The 24319-nt window shown below is 42.8% G+C and overlaps 1 pseudogene; it reads right to left on the bottom strand.

Annotated features, from left to right (window-relative positions):
• Positions 1–230: 230 nt before the first annotated feature.
• LOC107160331 lies at positions 231–24319 on the bottom strand (annotated as a pseudogene).

Below are 24319 nucleotides of genomic sequence, written 5' to 3'. Positions count from 1 at the left end.
CCACTTTTCTTTTACCCTCAGTTACTCCCAATTCTCCATGAGGTCACTCAAAAATGTTCCCTATGTGCTATCAGGTCACCACAAGGTGGCTCCTGACCTCCCCACTTTTCCACCCATCAAGCCCCAGGCCATATTCCTGGAGAGAACTGGCAGCCCAATTTTCTCACAAGATCCCCACAAAAAAGACCAAATACCTTCTCACTTTAGTACTTTCTCAGGATGGATAAAGGCTTTCCCTACAACTACTGAAAATTTGAAAAAAAATAGCAGACACACACTAATCCTGAAAATCCCTCCTCTCTTTTTCCCTCATAAATAATTAGCTGAACAAATTTCTCCTCAGTGATCAGAACAAATACTTGGTCATCAAATGTCACTCAAGTTTCTCTTCTTCCTCCAGGACCCTGAACTCTAACTCACTGGGAGCTCCAGCCAAAATAGAACCCTCTTCCTGACCTCTCCTGAGAACAGGCTGACTTCTGGGAAAACACTCACTGACCTGTCCCTCTCCTCACTGCTCTCCCCTCCAGCTTCTTCCTAACCCTGTTTGCCCCTCCCTAGGAAAGCAGCCCTTTTCTGCAGGAGCTGTGGGTGCTTGCAGAGCTCATCTGTGGTTCTCCCCCCTCCTGCAGTGCTCCTTAGAATAAGTCGCTTCTCACCCAAATCTGCACTTGTTTCATTGCACACTCTGGGAACAGCCTTGAGCAATATGCACCCTCAGAAAGGGAATCCCCTTAGCATTCCCATCTAGTCCCCCACCACATCTGCCTGAGGACCCCAGCTTTCCAGAGCTCTGTAGCTTCTCAGTCTAAAGGGCTCCTTCCAGGGTTGGTGTGAGCAGCCTGGGCCTCTGCAGGGGAGGCTGCCCAGAGAGCTCTGACTGGACCTTCAGTGACTTCCTTTGTAGGACCAATTCTGGCCTTGGATTACACTCACTGGGATCAAGGATCTCTGCTTTTCAGTCAGAAGCATCTCAGTGTTCAAAGAACCCATTAAATCATTCAAACTCAGTATTCCTGTTAGAGGAGAAAAAAATTTAAGACTCATTTAATAATTCAACTGGAAAATCAAAGTATTCCTTTTCAGACAATAAACATGTTATTTAATTGCTATATCCAAGATAACATTTGGTAATCATTCATCACAGGTGACTAATATTAGTAATTACCTAGTTTTGGTCAATAGTGTCAGTGTTAAACATTCACCTGCAGTTCACAGGGTACAGAACAGACCCATCCACTGCCAAACCCCTGCAAACTACAGGAGCTGATGTTTTGGTGAACCTTTGTAATAAACCAATTCCTCTACCACAATGTATGGGGGAAATGTACTCACTTTTTGTAACCACACTGGAACAAGATCTTCCCTATTTCTTTTGTTAGCTGGCATTCCCAGAGTCAAGCCCTAGAATTCTGATTTAAATCACTCTGACAACCCATCCCTCCAAAAAGAACACATCTGAGGGATGAAAAATGTACCTAAGAATTTTTAACTAGCCTGGGGTAGTGGTGCAGGCCTATAATCCCAATGACTCCAGGATGACACAGGAGGGTCCCCAGTTCAAAACCAGCCTCAGCAACTTAGCAAGTCCCTCGGTAACTTAGTGAGGTGGATCTTTGTAATAAACATAAAACAATTTATGTACCACACTTTCTTCTGGGAATGCATTCATTTCTGCAGCCACACTGAAACAGGTTTTCCCTGTTTCTATTCCCAGGTAGCATTTCCAAAGCAAAGCCCTGGAATTCTATTTTAAATTAGCAACACCTCCCCCACTCCACCTCCCAAAAGAAAGCATCTGAGAAACTCAGTAAACTCACTTCCAAGAACAACAGTACAGAAGTTTTAACTAATAGAATATAAGACCAAATGTTTCTTTTCCCCATTAGTAATACTTTCTACTAATGAATTACATATTACAACTAATGAAAAACTGACACTAAAATACCTGAGCCAGTCTTTCCAAGGCAACAAACCCAGGGAGCTGCAGCACCACTGGACACTGACCTGTCAGACTCCAGCTTCAGGTCAGGCATCTGTCACCAGGCACCTCCTCCCAACCGCCTCCTGCTGCTGAAGAGCTTTGTAGGGCTTTGCTGCACCTTGCTGGGGTCACTTTCCCCTGCTCTTTAGGATAATTGTTCTTCCTTCAAAGCTCTGAGCACATCCAGAGGGCAGGAACCATGTGTGTCATGTTCCCTCAACACCAGCATTTCACTGCTTGACCTGGGTATCTCCAGCTGTTCCCCTGAGAGGCTGCTCCCCCTACCTCAGGCTGCCCTCTAGGGGAGGTGACGCAGGATCTGAAATTTCTTGTACCCTGCAGGGCACAGGGCAGGTGTGAGCATCTTGTTGCAGCCCCAGGAAAAGACAGGACAGTGGTTGAGGGCACAGGACTCTGTGTGGTGGCCAATAACATCTCTGTCCAAAGATACTGCACAGGTGTCTGTGTCTTGGCAAGATGAAGAGAGGCATAGGTACTTTAAAAACTCAACTTCCAGGTCATTCTTCTCTGTATTCCACTACTAGGAAATGTTTGCATAAATTTTTTAAAAAAGTTTTTTAAAAGTGCCACCCATTACTAGGTGAAACTACCATAATTAAAACGATGTCTACTTGAATGTAGATAATGGAACAAATAGTTGATAAAGTGCACTGCAGGTGTAGTTGCCACCTAGGAATGCAGGGAGGGACCTGAAATTTTAGGGGTCTGCTGCCACCCTGGGAGGAGCCAGGGTCCAGAATGGAAAGAAAAGCTGTTTGGTGGTGGCCCAACCCCTCCCAGAGAAGCTGCTTCCTGCACATTTAGAAGTACTTATCTGTAGGGTACACAGGATAATCCTGTGGAGAAAAGAGGGACAGATCGGGACCCCCTAGAGTCAACTGTCACACTCAGAATACACCTGAGTCCAGATTCCAAGACACCCTCCCCTGCTCACCACACACTCTAAGAGCCTCAGGCTGCATAAGCTGCCCAGAGATGACCCAGGGAGGTCACCAACTGGGAAGGGAAAAGAGGGCAGGGACCCGCTGCCCAGCCCACACCTGGGACAGGGGCCCACGGGGACGCGCCACAGAGGACTTGGTACCACACTGTACGCTGGGTCCGTGAGCTGAAAAGTGGCCTAAGTTGCCTATGTGCGGGGCTCAGGGTTCAGCACAATGGACCCGGATACCGTGGTTAGAGGCTCTCAGCCCCATCACCATGGTAACTGGCCACCCTCAGGTGCACAGCATATCCCTTTCCTTCTGCTTTTCTGCTGCAGGCCTCCTACCCATTGGTTGCCGCTGGTGTGTTGCTAGCTCATTGGATCATTACGACCCTCAGATGAATCTGCCCAGCAACAGGCTAAAAGTAAAGTGAACTGTCTCTGGAGGTCTCTTTTTCACTCCGACCTCACACTCTCCTCAGCTGTTCCGTGGACTTCGACTGGACCGGGAGAGCCCACACTGTGCAGCTGACCTCTGGGACCTGCCATCCACTCCACCACGCAAGCCCAGAACACAGGGACCCGGGGCGACCCAGCAGCGGACCCAGCAGCGGGGATTAGGGCAGCTCCTCAGCTAACTTCCTGCGCCACACAGCTGACACCGCGGTCCCAGGGGCACTCTGCATGCTCCTCCCACCGCGCCACGACAGGGGATCGACCGGGGCCCAGGACCACACGCCATCCCGGACTCAGCCATGATATGCAGGTGACATCGGGGACTTGGGACCCAGATCGCCCCCACCCTACCCCGTCCCGCAGGAGTAGGGGCCCAAGGACACCCGCCAGCGGGGACTCGGCCATGCTCCCAGCCCCCGCGCACGCCGGGTTCCCCTCGGCAGGTACAGACTGGGTACTGCCAGCCCTGGCCCCACTCACCATCTAGGTCTCTGGGGGAAGCCAAGTCCTCCTCTCGAGCTCGCCAGGACGCAAGCTATGGAGACTCACCTGGGACTCAGGAGCAGAGGAGCAGAGGACCCTGGCCGGGGGAGGAAAGAGCTGATACAGTGAGGAAGCCCGCGAGATTGCAGGAGGCCGCCCTTGCCCTCAGTCTGCCCCCTAATCGGACAGTTCCTCCCCACTGCCTCTGATGGACAAGCTCCAGACACCCCCCACACACACACACACACGTGTTGTGTGACAGTTAATATAACTCTTTGGGGGCTGAAAGAACCCAGAGAACATGTTCTTGGCCCAGCCCTTTTAAGGGTTCAGAACGGGCAGGAATTCCAAACAGATTTAGAAATATCAGTAATTTATAATAAAACAGAATGAACTTTTCATGACTTTGTGAGGAGGTGGCTCCCAATCTTCAGATGGAATTAGGCTGGGTTCATCAATATGAGCGTTCTATTAAATTTTCATATTCCACGACCTTCCTCACTGTGTTCTTTTGCAGAGAGGGCCAAAGCTATGAAAAGGAAGGCAATACTCAATTGAAATGAAATGTGCAGCATGTATTTTTTTTTTTTAATTTTCCGAATGCCACATGAAAGTTAAGGGAAAAAAAAACAGGTAAAGCGTCTAGGTACAGCTCAGTGGTAGAGCAACTTTCTAGCTAATGCAAGGTCCTGGGTTCCATTCCAGCAACCAACAAAATGATTCAAGAAACAAGTCACAGGTGAAATCCATTGTGATTCTATAATGTAATTATGCAAATTATCATTGTGTTACTATGCAATCAATACAATGATATATTACTATTAATTAATTTCTTGTATTTATGGTACTATTTCTTCAAAATTTTACTCTACTGTAATCTCTCAGTAGCTCAGTGCAGACCAGCCCACTCTTCGTGGCCGCCACATGGTGGTGCATCTGTAATGTTTGTGACCGCCGATATCTGTCAGCAGTAAAGGACCTGCAACACCTACCCTTTTATGCTACAGTGAGGGAACATTCCTTCCCTGCCAGTAGAATTCCTGCTGTCCAAGAACAGAGACCTGCAGCTACAGGCAAAAAATTTCCAAAGGTTGATCACAGGTTCCCACCTGCTGTTTGGTGGTGGCCCAACCCCTCCCAGAGATCACACAGCAAAACAAGAATAGGGGAACCCTAAGTCTTAAGCTGTATCCACAGTTGATCTCCACAGTTTAGATGTGCAGGGAGCAGATTAAAGGTATATTTACTTAAGAATATGGAGAATAATTCCAAGGACATTTTTCTATCTGCAGCTGTTTCTCCATCCACCTTCTCTAGGGTAAAATTGAAGTTTTTGTCGTTGAAAAGCCCAGGCCTATTAGAGGAAAATAACATAAAAGGACCTCCCATTTGACTAGCACCTTAAAACCAAATCCTAATGTGTCAGTGGACCCCAATACAATAAGCCCCAGGAAATTCCCTATTCAGACTTCTGTCAGCAAACTAATGGATGAGCTTACAAAACCAAGACCCTTGCTTTAGCCCTGCGCCATTTCCACTCCCAGTCCTGAAAGTAAGATACCTAAGGTGTTTGAACAATTGACTCTGTGTGGCGATGGGCAAAAGTGCAACATCTGCAGTCCAGGGGAGAGATAAAGAATTTCCATGCACTTAAGCCCTTTTCAATGCTTTATTCACTCAAATCATGCAATACAATTCACTCTATAGGTTCTTAATCAAGGAATGACAATCCTTAATTCTGGGCACTGCAATAGACATAACCAATTCAAAGCAAACAATTCTAAGTTAACTCTAAGCACTGCAAACACATTTAATCATGACAGACCTATTATAGACATTCCCTTTGCATGCTAAGCTTAAGTAGTAGGAATTAAGTCTTAGGCCTTCAGTCCAGCAGATCCACACTCACTTGGACCACAGTGACCAGGTCAGGAACTGATGGAGGCTTCTCCTGGGGAGGAGCTGATGGCTGGCTGTGGAGACTGTCTTAAGGAAGAATCCTTTTCTCACCAGAGTCAAGAGGCTGCTGGAGAGTTTGAAAGCAGTGAGGATGACCTAGAGGATCAGGCAGAGGAGAAGAGTTGGGATGTCAGTTCAGGGGCTCATCAGTCTTATGTGCATCAGTGTCGGCTGGCTGACATTTGCTCCATTATTTATGCTAAATTTTGGGGCTTTTGCCTGCCCTTTCAATCACTATCAGCTGTTACCGGGTTTCTCAGTGACTTCCTTCTGAGGTCAGGACATCTGGTCTGGTGGTTTCTGCCCTGGCTTCTTTGCCTTTATCAGGGTGAAGGCAAATGCCTGAGACTTCACTCTAAGTTTTATCAGGGTTGCGCAAAGCGACTTATTTTATCAGGCTATGCCTGATGGCCATATTGGAGGGCTCTGTAGGCGTGCCTGGTGGGGACTGCAGTTTTATTTTAAAATGGAGTTAGTTAGGCTAAGGCCCTTCCTAGGTTAAGGACACCCTGACACTCTGTTCCTTCCTGCCTCCTGCCTTTATTATGTGTGCACCACTGAGCTTACATTTACTTCATAGTTTGACCTTAGCTGCAATCTCCAGGCTGTTTGTGTTTTTCTCTTTGCAGTATGATGTGACTATCAATCACAGGTGTAGATGTTCACCTATGTAACTCAGCATGATTTACTAGGAAATCCAACATTAAATAAGGGGAGGATAAAATCAGTGCCTATGGGCCTTCTGTTGTTGGCCAGGTAACTCTAGTGTTCAATCCTGGCCTCTCTGCAGAACAAATCACCAGCTCATGAGTGGGCTGGTCAGCAATCTGGGAACAGAGAGGCCCACCCAGGCCTGTGTTCTATGTGTTGACCAGGAAGCTCTGCTTCTGGGGAGAACTAGCTATTGGCTGGGGCACCTTCGTTCTCCTCCCCATGATATCTCCTTCTCCATCAGCAAAACAGTCTTTGCTCTCATGGAGACGGAGGGTTTTGCTAGGAAGACAAGAACTCAAGACCTTTTGATTCAAGAAGCAGAATAATACATGTCAAATTGGTTGTTTTGGATGTAATAAACAAGGAAAATGTGATCTTAATGGTGCAGAGTTCGGTTGTGCTTGAGTATTAACTACCTTTCCATTTATTTAGATCTTCTTTAATTAGGTTCAACATTCTGTCTTACCTTTCCAGTAGACAGATATTAACCTTCTGTTGTAAAATTTATTTCTAAGTATTTTTTTGTACACTTTTGAATAGAATTGCTTCTTATTTCTATTTTGAGATTGTTCATTTCCAGTGTAAAAACCTTATGGTTTTGTGTGTATTTCTGTTGTCAACTGCAAATTTGCTAACTGACTCTAGTGTTGTGTGTTCCTATGAGTGTATAAATTCCTTAGAAATTTTTACATGTGCTTACAATATAATTTCTCATTAGTTTCTCTTTGTTGTTCAATATCCAAACTTTTAGTAAAATAATGAATGCAAATAGCAAACTCACATACTCTTGTTTTATCATTCCCTGAGATATAAAGTACCCAGGTTTTACCTTCAATCATGATGTCATCTGTAAGTTTTCAATAGATGCCTTTTTTGCTTTACTTATTTATTTTACAGTAGAATGCATCTTGACATATTCACACAAATGGAGCACAGCTTCTCATTCCTCTGGCTGTACATGTTGCAGAGTCAGTTCCGTAGTGTAATCATACCTGTATAGAGAGTAATAGTGTCTGTCTCATTCTATAGTCCTTCCTATCCCCACAGCCCCACCCATTCCCTCACTCCCCTCTGCAAAATCCAAAGTTCCTTCATTCTTCCCTGTCCCCCTCACCCCACTATGGATCAGCATCCACTTATCAGAGAAAACATCAGCTTTTGTTTTTTGGGATTGACTTATTTCCCTTAGCATGGTATTCTCTAGTTCAATCCATTTACATGCAAATGCCATCATTTCATTCTTCTTTAAGGCTGAGCAATATTTCATTATGTAAATATACCACATTTTCTTTACCATTCATCCGTTGAAGGGCATCTAGGTTTGTTCCATATTTTTGCTATTGTGAATTAAGCTGCTAAACATTGATGTGGCTGTGTCACTGTAATATACTGATTTTAAGTCCTCTGGGTATAAACCAATGAGTGGGATAGCTGGGTCAAATGGTGGTTCCATTCTAAGTTTTCTGAGAAATCTCCATACTGCTTTCCAAAGTGGTTGCACCAATTTGCAGTCCCACCAGCAATGGATGGGTGTACTTTTTCTCCCACATCCTGGTCAACATTTATTGTTGCTTGTATTCTTGATAATTGCCATTCTGACTGGTGTGGGATGAAATCTTAGAGTAGTTTTGATTTCCATTTTTCTAATTGCTAGAGATGGGGAGCATTTTTCCATACATTTGTTGATTGATTGTATTTCTTCTTCTATGAAGTATCTTTTCAGTTTCTTAGCCCATTTATTTATTGGATTTTGGTTTTTGTTTTTTCTTTTTCTTTTTTTTTCTTTTGGTGTTTAGTGTTTTTGAGTTCTTTACATATCCTAGAGATTAGTGCTCTGAGGTGTGTGTGGTAAAGATTTTTTCCCATTGTGTAGGCTTTCTCTTCACATATTGATTATGCTGAGAATCTCCAGACTTTTTATTTTTTCTTTTGAGAAAGGGTCTTACCAAGCATTTGAGGGCCTTGCTATGTTTCTGAGGCTTGTTTTGAATTTGTATCCCTCCTGTGTCATCCTCTGGAGGCAATGGGATTACAGGCCTGCACCTGGTTAGTTAAAATTTTTTATGTACCTTTTTTCTCCTCTAGGGTGAGAGCACTACATCTCTCAGATATGTTAGTTTTGGAGGTGTGGGGGTAGAAGAATTCCAGGGCTGTGCTTTGGGAATGCCCTTGGGAAAATAGAGATGATCTTGTTCCAATGTGGTTGCAGAAAGTTAGTACATTTCTCCAATACATTGTGGTGGATGAATTGGTTCATTACAAAGATTCACCAAAACATCAGCTCCTGCACTTGCAGGGGTTTGGCAGTGGATGGTCTGTTCTGTACCTTGTGAACTGCAGGTGAATGTTTAACACTGATTCTGTTGACCAGAGCTATGCAATTCCTCCTATAAACATAAACTATGAATTTGAGTGATTTCCCCCCTGGATTCTTATAACACTGTGTCTCTTTTGATTAACAATTTGAGGAAAGAGATCCTTGATCCCAGTAACTTTAAACCAAGGCCAGAATTGGTCCTGCAAGAGGAGGTCACTGAAGGTCCAGTGAGAGCATTCTGTGCAGCCTCCCCTGCAGAGGCCCAGGCTGCTCACACCAACCCTGGAAGGAGTCCTTTAGACTCTCCCACATTTCCAGATACCCCCTCTAGTTTTCAGCATTATCAGCTCTTTGTTTCCCTCATTACATTAAAGTGGGCACAGTAATAAATTATCATTTTTTCGCTGGGTAATGGATGATACTTTTTTAAAGATTTGTTTCTGTTTGTGAACATTTACCAAGAGGAGAAAGTAGAGAACATCATTGGAACTCCACTGTTAAAACCCTTTGGGTCCGTCTTTCCTTGCCTTTCCCAGGCATAGAGGCCTTATTGTCTTTGGGTAGCAGTTTCCTCTAGACTCTTCACAAGGTTCTGTGTTCTCAGCCACTGTTCTATCCTTTTCTGGGGCTGCCCAGGTGCAACAGTGACCTAAGTCCTGTAGGGGGCAGAGAATTTGAGGCCCTGGGTCAGCTCCTCCTAGAGGACAGCCTGAGGTGTGGGGTACAGCCTCTCAGGGGAGCATCAGAAGGTCCTGGGGCTGAGGAATCTTCTGGAACAGGCCTCATCTGGACAGCTACCTTCTATGGATATTATCTCCCCAAGCCCTGTTTCTATTCTTGAAGACAGGTGGACAGTGAGCCTGTGGATGCTGGTGCTGAGGGGTCAGGTCAGCAGTGATTCCTGCCCTTGCATTCTCTCACAGTTGTGAAGGAGGAAAACTCTCCCAGAGCATAGGACCACCCACCCCAGTGCAGTGCTGTGCAAACCTGAAAGCCTCGTAGACTGGAGTCATGGTCCAGGTCTCTTGGGAGGGTGATCATGGAGTGTTTCAGTGAGCAGGACCGGGTGGGAGGACCTTCCCTGCCCCTTGAGCCTGACATATCTATGCTCCCTCAACACAAGCTCTTGCTGTGTTCATCACTTTGAAATGCTCTGCTTACTACATTGAGGCTCAGGTTTTTCTTAGCTATGGAGTGTATTTATTTATAGCTGAATAAGGTGAAATATTCCTTTTCTATTTTATGATTTTATCATTGGACATATTTTAGAATTTGAGGAAATCTCAGGGGAAAAAATGCTACTAATAGGCTATGTTGTCTTTTTCATTTCTTTTGTGCTGTTGAATAGCAAAACCAGAGTATTACTTAAGCTTATATTTTCTCAAATTGTACTGTTTTTGTTTTTTTGCTTTATGTTTTTTATTTTCTTTCTGTCTTTATTAGTACATTATAGTTATACACGATATTAGGGTTTGTTTTAATTATATATCTGTTTGCTGTCAGGGATTGAACTCAGGGCACTTTACCACTGAGCCACATGCACAGCCCTTTTAATTTTAAATTTAATTTTTATTTCTTTTTTTAGTTGTAGTAGGACACAATACCTTTATTTTATTTGTTTATTTATTTACTTTTATGTGGTGGTGAGGATTGAACCCAGAGCCTTGCAGGTGCTAGTGCTTTAACACTGGGCCACAACCCTAGCCCTGCCCCTTTTATTTTTTAAATATTTTATTTTTTAAATATTTATTTTCTTACTAAGTTGTTTAGGAACTTGCTATATTACTGAGGCTTTTCTCAAACTGGCATCCTCCTGCCTCAGTCTCCCATGTTGGTACAATTAAAGGAGTGCACCACTGTGCCTGGCTAATATGAGGGTTTATTTTTACATAACATGCAACCATGGGATGTAATTGTCTTTACTTCAGTCCCCACCAACTCTCCTTTCTCCTATTCTTTTTCTGTTTTGTTTCCTCTACTAGGCTTCCTTTTATTTATTTATACTTTAAAAAATTAAAATAAATGCTTTATAGATACACATAATGATGGAATCCACTATTGTATATTCCATGCATGCAAATAGCATAATTTATGCAATTTCATTCTGTTGCATCTCTCGACTAAACACTCAAGGTCACTCCAGGTGAACTGAGTTGCACAAAATAAACAGAGACACAGCACATGCTAAACCCTTTTACCAGAGAAAAGACATTCAAATGAAGCAAGGGGTCAGGTTTCAGGAGGTTGAGTCTAGCTTCATGATGTCTGCTGTCAGCAGATTGCCTGCTTACTGCATTGAGGCCCAGGTTTTTCTTAGATATGGAATGTATTTATTTTATAGCTGAACAAGGTGAAATATTCCCTTTTTAAAAACACCTTTTCTAGCACCTGCAAGGCCCTGACTAACATCTGGGGAGGCCCTGCCCATCTCATGAGCTGTGTGGGGATCATGGCAGAGCAAGAAAAAGACAAATGTTGTTTCAGTACCTCAGTAACCCCCCCACACACACACCAAAAAAAAAAAAAAAAAAAAAAAAAAAAAAAAANAAAAAAAAAAAAAGAAAAATTAAGGCAACTCCAAAATTAAAATCAAGTTAAAATAAACAAAACCTACTTTGCATTATTCACATGTGATCACACATAGTAAATTACTGTGACTTTGAAATGCAGTATAATGATAGGACATTCTTATTGTTGGGCACTCTATTTCTATCACATATTTGGAATGGTAGATCATTACCAGATTTTGGAAGCTGCAAAAAATAAAATAAATTAAAATAAAACTGCTAATGTCATCCAAGGATAAAAATCAAAATTGGGCAATGTCAGCACTAGACCACTGAAGTTACTTTTAAGAATCAAAATAGATACAAACATCCTTATAAAACAGAATTAGTTGAATCTAGAAGTTTATGAAAGAATAATACAAAGTGTTCACATATAGTGTATCCCTGAAATGAAAATAAAGTTTAAAAAAGTATCTATATATCTATCTTATGTGAAAGAAGTGCTTGCTAATTGTCCATGTAAAAATACAGTCATCAAACAGGTATCTATACATCAGTCTTTATTACCTTTCACAAACGCACCCATCCTTAGCATGCATGAAAAAGATTCATGTGAAAAGAAAGAGGGTAACAAAGGATGCATTTCAAGTCCACAGTATAAATTAATTTATAGATGAGGTCCACCGATGTGTATATGTGTTCAGAAAATAGAAGTTATTTTCCCTGAAATCTTCCAGATATTTTCAGAGAATATTTGTTAAACTTGAGACTAGAACTACTGTTACAGAAAAGAAGAGGCCACAGTCATGGGCATGAGGAGGGAAGCCCTTCCCAGAGCCGATGGAAAGATAATGGCATCATTAGAGGAGGTAGCCGAGACGGCTGTGTGGCTGTGCCCTGTGCTTCACGCTGCCACAGGGAAGCATCAGGACACCAAAGAAGTGCTTTTAGCAGAGACTGAGGCAGGCTCAGGAAATTAATAGGGAAGGAAGGGAGCTCTGGACAGCACAGAGTTCACAAGGCAACCTTCAGACAAGGACAATGCAGTTTGCAATTTCACTAACTCCTGTCCACCAGGCACTGAGAAAGCCCCAGTTGTGTCCCACAGCTCCAGAAATGTAGGAGTTAGTGGCCCAAGCCCACCACCTGTGCTAACCTGTCCAGATCTAGCCAAACACCCCCTGGGCCACACCACTAGGGTTGGAAAGTCCCATCGTCACTCATTTCTATTCCTTGGGAGATGAGAAAACACCTGGCAAAGTCCCACCACTCCAGAACCATGACTATCAATGGTCCAGATTCCCACCAGTACCTGAAATCATCTTGCAGAAGCTGGGAAGGTCTCCATATCCTCAAGCCTGTGGTGCTGAGGCAAAGTATGGACTTCACTTACACCAACCCACTGGGACTGAACTGTGGAAGCCATTTTGCACAGCTCCTGGAATAAGAAATCCAATAGCATCAATACCCAGCACCACATTTGATCACCTGGTAGAAACTACGGAAGATCTCCCCAGCCAATGCCCTTGGGACTGCAGCTGTTGTTGAAAATAGCTTCAACATCACTCAAGCTTGACTCAGTCATGTAACCCTAGGATTGTAACTACCAACACTACAAGATGGGCTCTGACCAGAGTTGGCCTCACATGATCTAGAGACATTTTGAGCCCTGTTCTGCATCTTCAGGGTTGCAAATATTAAAACCACAGTCCTCTTTGCTACCTGTTTGATATCCATGGGATTAGGAAGGAACTCCCATACACATTTCCCCACCTCCAGGAGCATGAATACCAGTGTCAAAGTTCCAAACAAGATCTGCACAATCATCAGAAGCCCAGCAACGTTCTCCACAGCACACAGATTTCAGAACTGAGATGCTGGTGCCAAAAGCTCTAGTACCACTTATGCTCTTATCTTCAGATGTTGTCAAGATGGTGGCAGCTGTCACAAAAAGCTTCAGTGCCATCAGGGATTGGCCATGGAGCCAGAAGATGCACACCTTTGCATGCTTACATTCACTGAAATGTTGGGTAACTACCTTCAGTTTCTGTAGTCAGAACATTGAAGCACTCACACAAGGTTTACATAAATAAAAAATGAGATCATGGAGACTGTTTTCTTTACCTCCCTATATCCAAATCTAAAACACCTGTACAACTAACATCCTACAGTCCAGTCCATCTACCTAAAAAATCCTTTCTACAAAATTGGCTCCACAAAATCACACCAGAGGTGCAGACATCAAATCCAGACACAAGAATCAAGGATGGAAACATGTCATCTCAATGTGAAAAATAATTCCCCAGGAATATATCTGTATTGAGTGACAGCTATGAAGGATCTAAGAATTTAAAATGATGGTAAGGAACATCAGTAAGATGTCAGCAAACATAGGTGAATGATAAGAAGGAATACAGAAAAAAAAATTCTGGCTTTTGGTCTTCTTACCAGATCCCTCTGTCTCCATGAGCACAAAGACTGTTGCTTATGGAGGAGGAGATATCATGGAGAAGAGAACCAAGGTGCCCCAGCCAACAGCCAGTTCTCCCCAGAAGCAGAGCTGCCTGGTCAACACAGGCCTGAGTGGGCCCCACTGTGCCCAGATTACTGACCAGCCCAGTCATGAGCTGGTAAGTTCTGGAGTGGTTTGTTCTGCATTTAAGGATACCTGACACATAGACCAGTGCAAGGCCAGGATTCAACAACTTGTTGACTATGAGATACCTGGCCAAGAGGAAGCCCAAAGGCACTGATTTTATCTTCCCCTTGTTTAAGGTTGTATTTCTTATTAGATGGTGTATTTCTTATTACGTCTATACATCTATACATGCGATTGATAGTCACAGGGCACTCCACACATGCAAGGAGGAAACATACAACCACAGCCTGAAGATTAGAGCCAAGATCAAAATAGAAAGTAAGTGTTCCTTTAATCTCCTCCCTGCACATTTAACCAGTGGAGGTCAACTGCAGACACAGCTGAAGACTTAGGGTCCCTCTTTCCTTTTTTGCTCTGTGATCTTTGGGAGGGGCTGAGCCACCACTAACCAGCAGGTGGGAAGCTGTGGTCAACCTGTGGAGATTTTTTTGCCTGCAGCTCCAGTTCTCTTCTGGGGACTGTGCTTCTGTGTTCCTTGGAAAGCAGGAGAGCTACTGGCAGGAAAGGGATGTTCCCTTATTGTAGCACAAAAGTGGGTCCTTTTCTGCAACAGATATCAGGGGGTCACAAACCTCAGAAGTGCACCTGTGATGTGGCAGCCACAAAGAGTAAGTTGGGCTCCTGAGTACATGGACTGTGGCTGGTCTGCACTGAGCTAATCTACTGAGAGATTAGAAAAATTTTGAAGAAGTAGTGTATTGGCACCCCCTTCTCTAGAGAAGGTCGTAACTAAGCTTCTCCAGAAATCTTCACCATAATTGATTTCAGGACTATCAGCAAAAGAGTCTCTACAAAAAGTTCAATGTAGTTATGTTGCTCCTTGCAACAAAGGTACGTGGGAGACAAGCGGGACCATCCTGCTGTCTCCGAGGGGCTGAGCAAGAGGGTAAGTGTTGCCGTCCAGTCCCCACCCAAGATTGGGAACAAACCACACTGAGCCGGGAGTTGAGTCAACTGTGAAGGTGCAGCAATCTCAACTTTATTGTGTTAGGGACAAGGTTATATAGTGATAGAAGGAGGGGGTAAGAAGAGAGAGTAGTGAGAACCAATGAGGAGCAGTTATGTCACTATCACTAAGGGCCTAGGCAGATTTCAGGTTAAACCATTAGGCGGGGGTAAGGTCAAAAGCCTGCGCTGGGGGGGGGGGGGAATGCTCTGGAAGAACCCATGAGGCCACCTCAGCCAACACCTAATAATGGCCGCGGTCCCAAAGGAGGTAAAAGGTTCCAACATAGTTAAACTTCCTATACTTCTATTGCTCTATTTTATTTGGCCACTGGCCTGGAAGAGATTAGGTGCCGAATGCCCCCTTACTAGTTTTTACAAACATTTATCCAGTATAGTAGTTTGTAGAAGTGTGTTTGCAAATAAAAGTGTGATTAAAAAAAAAAAATCCTTTAACAAGGCCTCTGACCTTAAGCTGAGCTTCACAGAGATGACTACATTTCTAAGATAGGAAAAGTTACCAACTGGGCTGGTAACAGCTAGCAGGCAGAGGAAAGAAAGGGGAGAAGAAGCTCTCCTGTTCTCAGGTGTTGTCCTTGAAGGGTTAACTTGGCCAGAACAGCTGCTTTTATGTGAACTTATGCAGACTGGGAACTTCTGATCTCTTCCCCTTACATGCTGGGTATAAAGTTCTGAAACTACCTGAACTTGGGGTTCAGGGGGATTGATTGATTACAGTGAAAGCTTGCCCTATGAACCTGGCTATAGCTAAATAAAATCTGCTTCCTGTACCTATTTGCTGTCTTGCCTGGTTTGTCCCCTGCAACAGTAGTGTTAGGTCCCTAAACATTAGTAACTCCATTTTATTCTGGGACTCTATCTTCACCCAGAACCAAAACTACCAAGAAAAGGAAACTTAAGATACCCTATTCCCATAACCTCTCCCACAAGGTCCCTAAATACAAATCTGTTATTGCTTGGCCACCTGAACTCAAGGTCAATTCTAGATTGCTGCACCCATGGTCCTTTCTAGCTTGCTCTTGCTACTTCTAAAAAAGATATAAAAACCTTATTCAAATAAATGTGGCTGTTGCACCACTCTACTGGGCAGTCTGGCAGGCTTTTCTTGTCAATAAACTTTGCTTTTTGAGCATGAGACTCTGTCTTGAGAGATTTCTTTGAGCATTCTGTCCTAACATTTTGGTATATTGGCCGGGAATCAAGGAAGTGTCACCATAAATCCTATTCTCCCTCGGGGGATTTGCTTTGGTGAACCCCCAATCCAAACAGAGTGCTCAAATCTCTCAGGGAATCTCCTCTTCTCTCCTCAGAGCACTCTAGCTACTCATCCAACACTGGGTGGTTAATCCCCAGGTGGATTATCCCCTGGTGAGTCTCTTCTTCTCTTGGGTGTGTCACCCCCACCTGATGCCCATATCCATCCTCAGCGCTCTGCACCCCAGCGCCCACCCAATATGGATTTTCCTAGCCCTCCACATACCTGATGTCACGGACAGCTTCCCTCCCAATCTTCCCAGTCCATTCCTGTTTTCTCCCTTAGGAAAATTGCTGGATGGGGGGATTATCAGAGTCCATATCCCTTTCTCCCTCTCTGACCTCTCCCAGACCCAAAACACCTCAGATCCTATACCACATATCTTGATTCTTTCACCAAAAATCCAATATCTGACATAGACCTATGATCTCACCTGACACGATATTTATCTAATCCTCTCCTCTACTCTCCTCCCCAAGCCTCTCCAAAGATGGGACTACTCAGTCAATTCCCCCAAACATGCCCTTAGGTTTTCTCTCTGCCAATTTTAAAACACTCTATTACCATACTTATCTCAAATTAAATATGCCAATAGGCTCAGTACTCAAATTTGGCCACAAAATAAATCAGATAACTTGTACCAATGGCTCAAGTAAGAAACCTTTGATCAAAAATTCTCCAAAGTTTAAAAAAGAATTTACTTATTGCAAAATGACAAGGTTGTGTGAGGTTCCTACTTCCAAACTTTTTTTTCCTTTATTCAATCACCAAATATAGTATGACATAACAATCTCATTCCTCAAAGGTAACAGGAAATAATGTTTTATAATTTTCTGTATCCAAACCTGGCCTAATTACCAACCAGAAAAAAATAAGGTTTAAAAGCCCTAGGCAGCAATTTCCCTGGCCAAGACTCCTCTGAAGCCGCACAGGAATGCAAATGGCAGGCACAATAGGGGGGCCTAAGACTAAGGAAAAAAGAATGTCTCTTTAACTTCAAATTTCCACCCTTTCTCTCTCTCCTTTCTCTTTCTCCCTCTCTTTTTCTCCTCATTCTCACCTGTTGCTTTATTGAAATAATTCATGGCCATATCATTTTTTCTAGGAAACTTATTTTTTAAATTCTTTTTAGCTCATTATTTTTTAATATACATATTTTTTGTAGTTATAGATGGATACAATACCTTTATTTTATTTATTTATCTTTATGTGGTGCCGAGTGAGGACTGAACCCAGGGCCTCATACATTCTACGCAAGAGTTCTACCACTGAGCTACAACCCCAGCCCCCTGAACTCATTATTTTGATTCTATGTGCCTAAGTTAAAATTTATGATCAGACCTATTTTATCCATCAAAAATATTTTTTTTAACACTCTGCTTTATTCAGAGGCCAATTTACAAGAGTTGACTCTTAATCTAATAAATTTTTAAAAACTATAAGGCCTTGGGCTGGGATTGTGGCTCAGTGGTGGAGCACTTGTCTAGCATGTGTGAGGCACTGGGTTCAATTCTCAGCACCACATATAAATAAGTTAATAAATAAAGGTCCATTGACAATTTAACAAATATTAAAAACAAAAACTATAAGGCCTTTGCTTTTTTGTTCTGTGTACTGGCTGGTCTACATGTATATATGTATCAAAACCAACATATTGAGTGCTCATAAACTAGAATTCAAAAATGGATCAAATACCTTTGATTCATGTGATTCGAAAGTTCAATTTCAATTGGATAAACAAATAAAGGTAATGATGTCATTAAAATCACTAATCCACACTCTTTTCCCAAATGATCAATGAAAAACATCACTTTCTATTATAATGTCCATTGCTTCTTCTAGAATTTTCATCAACAAAAAAGATGACTTAAAATGTTAACAAATTTAATTTTCATGAGTAACCTAAGTTAAAATAGATAAATCAGATTTAACATAGACCGGACAGGATAAACATTATAAATGAGATTTTTATAAATTGTTGTTCAATGGAAAGTATAGGATTGCTTTATTTCTGGTCTCCATTAAGGGCAAGATGATTAAGGGTTAAAATTTTACGTTCATGCATGTTCTAAAAAAATACAGAATTATAAAATACTATTATTTTATTTAAACTCCAGAGTCCTCCAGTATTCTAACTAGAATTTAGGTCTCTCAAGGTCAATACTCTTGAACTTTTAACTCTGGAAATCATGTCAACAATGAGAGGAAAGAGGCATCTAAGGCAGCTGCAAGGCTCTCACTCCTCCACCTGCCCTGTGTCCTTCACTATCCAAGCTAAGGAAGAAATTTGTATGCACATTTTTTTTTTTTTAAACCTGTCAGCTTTGGTTTTGGTTTCTGTTTTGCTTATCTGCTTTTCATATCTTTTACTAGCCCTTTAGGATGTATGCCATATTACATGGATCTTATTAATAGCCCCTTAAAACTAGCTGAATGGGCCACTATAGGTATGGGCTTGTTTCACTGTCACTATCTGGCCTTTAAATGGTTTTCTGGATAATTATACAATCTTACAATTGAAATTGGTCTGTCAGAGTTAAAATGAATGAAAGAGATTCTGTACTCACATTTATTTAGTTACATGGTAAGGAGTCTGAACAGTCAGGCAATAAGTTGAAGGTGCCAAAAGGCATGGCCTCTGGTGTGCAAGAACAGCAGGACACCAGAAGAAAGATCTGAAACTAAAAAAGATAAAAGAAAGTTATAGGTATGGAAATATACTTTAGTATGGAAAATCAGAAAATAAAGTAATATTCTTGTGTTAAAGTCCAAAATAGAGGATAAAACTAAGAATGTAGACAAATTATGAATGTTTTAGTAAATTGCAGAAGGAGAATCTCAAAAGTTTGTGTTTCTGATGGGATTGGTTCTCTAACCAGAGTTGAGAGCAAGGCAATATTTATTACTTCCTGTAACATAGCTCCTTTCTCCGTGGTCAGTTAAACAGCTGATGAGGCCTAGAAAGTGACTGTGATCATCTAGCACCTCTAAGGTCCTCTGAAGGCTGGGAGCCCTCCAGCCACTGCTCACATGGCTATGGCCGAATCTCTAACTGTCTGCATTTTCTCTTTTTTTTTTAAATTTTTTAATTGAAGGTCCCTTACTGGTCCTGCTTCCATGAATGGTCAACACCAAGAGAAAAGGGAGGGAAACCACCCGACACAGGGAGGGATCATCTCCACAATATTCCATTTATACACAGAACTAAACAGACAAGCACAGAGTCACTACTTAGAAGTTGGCGTCATGGGATGGGGGAAAAACAGGTGGGAAATAGGGGTATCGTTAAAAAAAATACAGCTCCTCCCAAACTGGGGAAGACTTGGTCTGTTTCAACCCAAGAGGAATAGAAGATCAAAAGCAATTTGGGAAGGCCAGAACTGTCAGGGATGGAGGGAGGAGGAAGGGGTGGGGGGTGGGGGCTGTTTGGCAACTGGGGTGAAGGGAATGCCCTCCCTCTGCTGGGATCCCCCAGCCCCTCTGGTCTGGCAGGAAGGGGGCAGCCTGCAACCCCCTACGGCAGGTCTGGGGCTGCCAGATGTTCCAGGCAGGGGGCTGGAGGGGGCTCACAAAGGCTTGCCCTCCAGAGAGATGACAGCATTGACCCCCAGTTTTTCAGCCAGGGTGCAGCGGTTCTTGACCTCCTCATAGCAGTTTGCGTGTAATTCGTGCTCGATCCCTGTCAGCTTCTTCTTGATGGCGTCCTTGGACCTGGCATAGATCATTTTGCTCTTAAGGGGTGCAGATTCAGAGGCCCAGAAGATAAATACCAGGTCCTCCTTCTTGCTCTCCTGGGTCTCCTGGCTCGAGTCATAGAGGGCATAGCAGCCGTCCTTGTCTGGAGCACCTTGACAAAGCTGGCATAGGAATGTCCAGTCTGGCCACCTCACCTAGCAGGACCTCCTTGCCCTCCTCCAGGATGATGCTCTCCACGCTGGCTTCATACAAGAGGTTCAAAGCATAGAAGTTAACTAGTGAGATCAAAATAAACACACAAACTCAATTTACCTTTTTCTTTGACCAGGTCTGAGACGGCCCTCCCTCTGGCTCCTGCCTGGAACCACCCAGTGGTTCAGGACTAGCAGGAGAGAGAGAGAGAGAGCACGCCAGGGAGTGGCCTTTTATTGGGGTACAAGAAATTCAGGGGAAAATTCCATCCAATGAAGGTCGAGGGGGAGGCATTCCAAGGTCAGGATCAGTGATTGGTCTCAGGGTCAATGGTCAGTCACACCCCCACAGGCTCTCGCATCTGGAAAGGGTGGGGATTAGTTTTGACACAGTTTAGCCAGAACGCCTCACACCCAATTAGGGAGGTGCCCAATCACATGCGAGAATGGCTTCCCACAAGGCTCTTCTCGTCCAGACTCAAGCCTCTTCACTTCCTCTGGAGTCAGGACTTGCGCACCCTCAGATCACTGAACTCCGTGATGACGCCATCAGAGGCAGCTGCACAGAAGCTGTTCTGTGGAAGCTGAAGGCAGAGCCGCGGAGAGCCAGGGCACCAGGATCCCACTGAATCTAACTCTGCATTTCTCCACCCTGTCATCGTAGGTCCCCCGTGTCCTCTGCTGTCCCCTTGATGTGGGAGAGATTGGGTACAAGGGAGAGGCCACAATCCCAAGGCAACTGAATTCCGCCCGCGGTGGCCACTCTGGTGCTGTGTGAAGGTCTTGGGCCTGAAGCTACCTCTAGCAGCCTTAGGGGACAAATATCCACCGCTGGGTGGGAAAGGTTTGCTGCAGGTGGCAGCCAGGCGGCTCCAAGTGACTGAGAGCATCTGGCTGGGGCGACTCCTTAGTGTTGCACAAATGCTTTGAGCCCAAGACCTGACTCCCGCAGCCCTCTGAAGGACCTCATATCAACTATATGCTAAACTCTTATGGTTTTATACCACGTGGACAGTAAAAAGCATCTATACCAAGGGTTTTGTTGGCTTGAAAAGAGACTACTGTTTCTCTTCCCCAATTTTCACTTCCCTTACACACTCAGCAAACTTCACAAATCAGGAAGGAAAAAACAAACAAACAAAAAAACCTGACCTGATTTTGAGGTTTGCATTTGTCTGGGTCTTTTGTTAGCACAGTCAGTTATTTAAACTTTGATGTACTGACAGGAAATTAAGTCTAAAACATTGATTCATTCTTACCTAGCAAAATAATTTTCTTGTATTTGTTACTTAGAGAAACTGTTTTTGTTTTTTTTTTTGGAGGGGGACACCAGTGATTGAACTCAGGGGCACTGAACCACATCCCCAGGCCTATTTTGTATTTTACTTATAGACAGGATCTCGAAGAGTTGCTTAGTGCCTTGCTAAGTTGCTCAGGCTGGCTTTGAACTCACGATTCTCCTGTCTCAGACTCCCTAGTTACTGGGATTACAGGCATGTGCCACTGCTCCCAGCGGGAAATTAACTCTTGAAGAAACTAGGGTTTGCACCTGTTTTAAAGTCTTATATGATTACTTTATAATTGGTTAAACAAATAGTTGTCATTTAAATTATAACAATATAGTTGACACACAAAAAAAATGCGACTAGGTATATGTATACATCTGAGAACTACATCTGTTTAAGCCTATGTGTCATGTGAAAGTTTATGTAAATACACCAGCAAGATAACCAATAACTGTTTTCTTTTATACATGGCCATGAAGGGCCATACTGTCTCTCTTTTTTAAACCTTTTATTTATATGTGATGCTGAGGATCGAAATCAGGGGCCCACACTTGCTAGGCAAGCGCTTTACCGCTGAGCCACAACCCCAGCCCCTAGAAATCTGTCTTATATCTGTTTACTTTGACTAAGTCAATTTCTGATCATTAACATTGTTTCCCAAATGTAAAAGAGATTTAAGGCGGGGCTGGGGATGTGGCTCAAGCGGTAGCGCGCTCGCCTGGCATGCGTGCAGCCCGGGTTCGATCCTCAGCACCACATACAAACAAAGAGATTTAAGGCTATCCTTTAATTTTTGTTAACTCATACAGACCCATGATTTTAACCATACACTCTAGATTCTAAATTGTACTTTAAAAGTTAACCTTAGTTAAATATAAAGCTTAAGAGAGTACTTTGCCACACTGGTGTTCTCCAAACTAAAATTATCTGTAGCAAGAATCTCACATTTGTGTACAAATAACAAACTGAGTTAATATTTATTTGTCTCAGTTAATGTTTCATAGCTGGATAAATTAACCTATTATCAATAAGTTATATATACCATTTTGTCTTACTCTTCACACTGGAATTAGAATTTACATGCACTCTTAAAAGATAATAAGGAGAGCCTAATCTGTTTGGAGGTGATATTATAAAATATGAAAACATTTTCCCACTTATCCCAATAAAAGGGGAGTTAAAAGCTCTCTTAGCCTTTGAGTCATGTTTTAGATGTAATGTTATATTGTATTACCTAACATCCAGATAGACTCAAAAACCAATATGTGTAAACTTTGTAAAAATTATATTTAAGAAACAGGCAAAAATCAGGTTCAAAACTAGACCACTTTACCTAAAATTTATCAAGAGCCCCATCTTACTTGACATGAGGCTCTGCCTTCCACCTTATTACATGTTAAAATGGCTCCAAAACAGGCTGGCCTTCAACTTATTTACAGTTATGTATAGAAGTTTAATGTATTCTAAAGATTACTGTGATCTCAAACAGGTATATAATGCATAAGGCAGCTGAAGTTCAAGACAGCTATTACACAAACCAAACATGTTCTTACTCTTTTTAATTTCATTTTGTATTTTCCTTGTAAACTTTATAACTGTTACCTGTTAATGTTTTGTAGAGGTACTACTTAAAAAACACACAACCTAGATTAATTTAAGATAATAAGCCATCACCTGAGGTCAGATAAAATATAAGGCTAACTTCCAATACTAATACAGACTCCAAGTAAATATAAGGGGTAAAGTTACAAACATTAAGGTTAAAACTCTGTACTTTAAGACTGGTGGAGCTGGCTTGCTGGATGTTTAAGATCAAGATTTAAAACTTGAGCTTAAATAAAGGGGCCAAGAAAACCAATGTTTGGCTCTTATCTTCTGAGTCAGCCTAAACCCAGGGAATAAGAGAACTTCTCCAAGGAGCTTTACTACTCTGGGCCACATGACCTCCTGATCAGGGAGATTAATGAGACCACTGGTAAATGGAAAGTTAATTAGTATACCTGCTGCAAAGAAGAAGATCATTCAAGAAGGGAAACATCCCTGATGATTCCAAGAGAAGCCACCTCATCAAGGAAACCCTACCTGGCAGATGGCACTAAAAGAGTTTAGAAGCTACTCTCAAGTTCCCCAAGATTGACCCCTTTGGGAACTTAGCTCTTTGTGTGTGTGTGTTTTGCTGGGGATTGAACCCAGGGTCTAGTGCTTGTGAGGCAACCACTCTATCAACTGAACTATGCCCCCCAGACCTTCAGTTCACTCTTAACAAACAGATAGGAACCAGGTCAATTTTTGACTAACTTGATCTTAAACACTTGGAAGGACAGTATAACCCAAACACAGCCACATATGGACATTTTAGAGGAAAAACAATAATTATTTTAAATAAAACTTAGAATGGGGCTGAGGCTGTGGCTCAGTGGTAGAGTGTTTGCCTCAAATATAAGAGACACTGGTTTCAATTCTCAGCACTGCATATAAATAAAAAATAAAGGTCCATCAACAACTAAAATAAATAAATAAATAAAATTTAANTATTTTACATATACTGCATTAAAGACATCACAATCAACCTCACCTGTGACTTTCTCTCTTGTCTTTTGAATCATCTTGTTTTTGCTGGGCTGGAACCCAGGGCCTCAATTTGCCAGAAAAGTACTGTATGGCTGAGCTGTGCCGGGTTGTTTCACCTGTTTCTTTGAACGTTTTCATGTGGCCTTCAGAAAAGTCACAGGTACTTACTGAGCACTTCATTTCAGTTGAACCGGCCTCCTTTCCAGGGCTCAGGCCCACCCTGATCCCAGGGCAGGAAGGTCATGTGACTTAAGGTCTTAACATGCTCCTCTGCGGCTCCCATGTGCATAGCACCGAATTCTACACACTGATGTCCCAGGGTTACCCAT

This window comes from Marmota marmota, unplaced genomic scaffold, assembly GCF_001458135.2.
Source record: "Marmota marmota marmota unplaced genomic scaffold, marMar, whole genome shotgun sequence".
NCBI lineage: Eukaryota > Metazoa > Chordata > Mammalia > Rodentia > Sciuridae > Marmota > Marmota marmota.
Note: the sequence above shows the minus strand (reverse complement) of the source record. Positions and strands in the feature narration are given on the sequence as shown.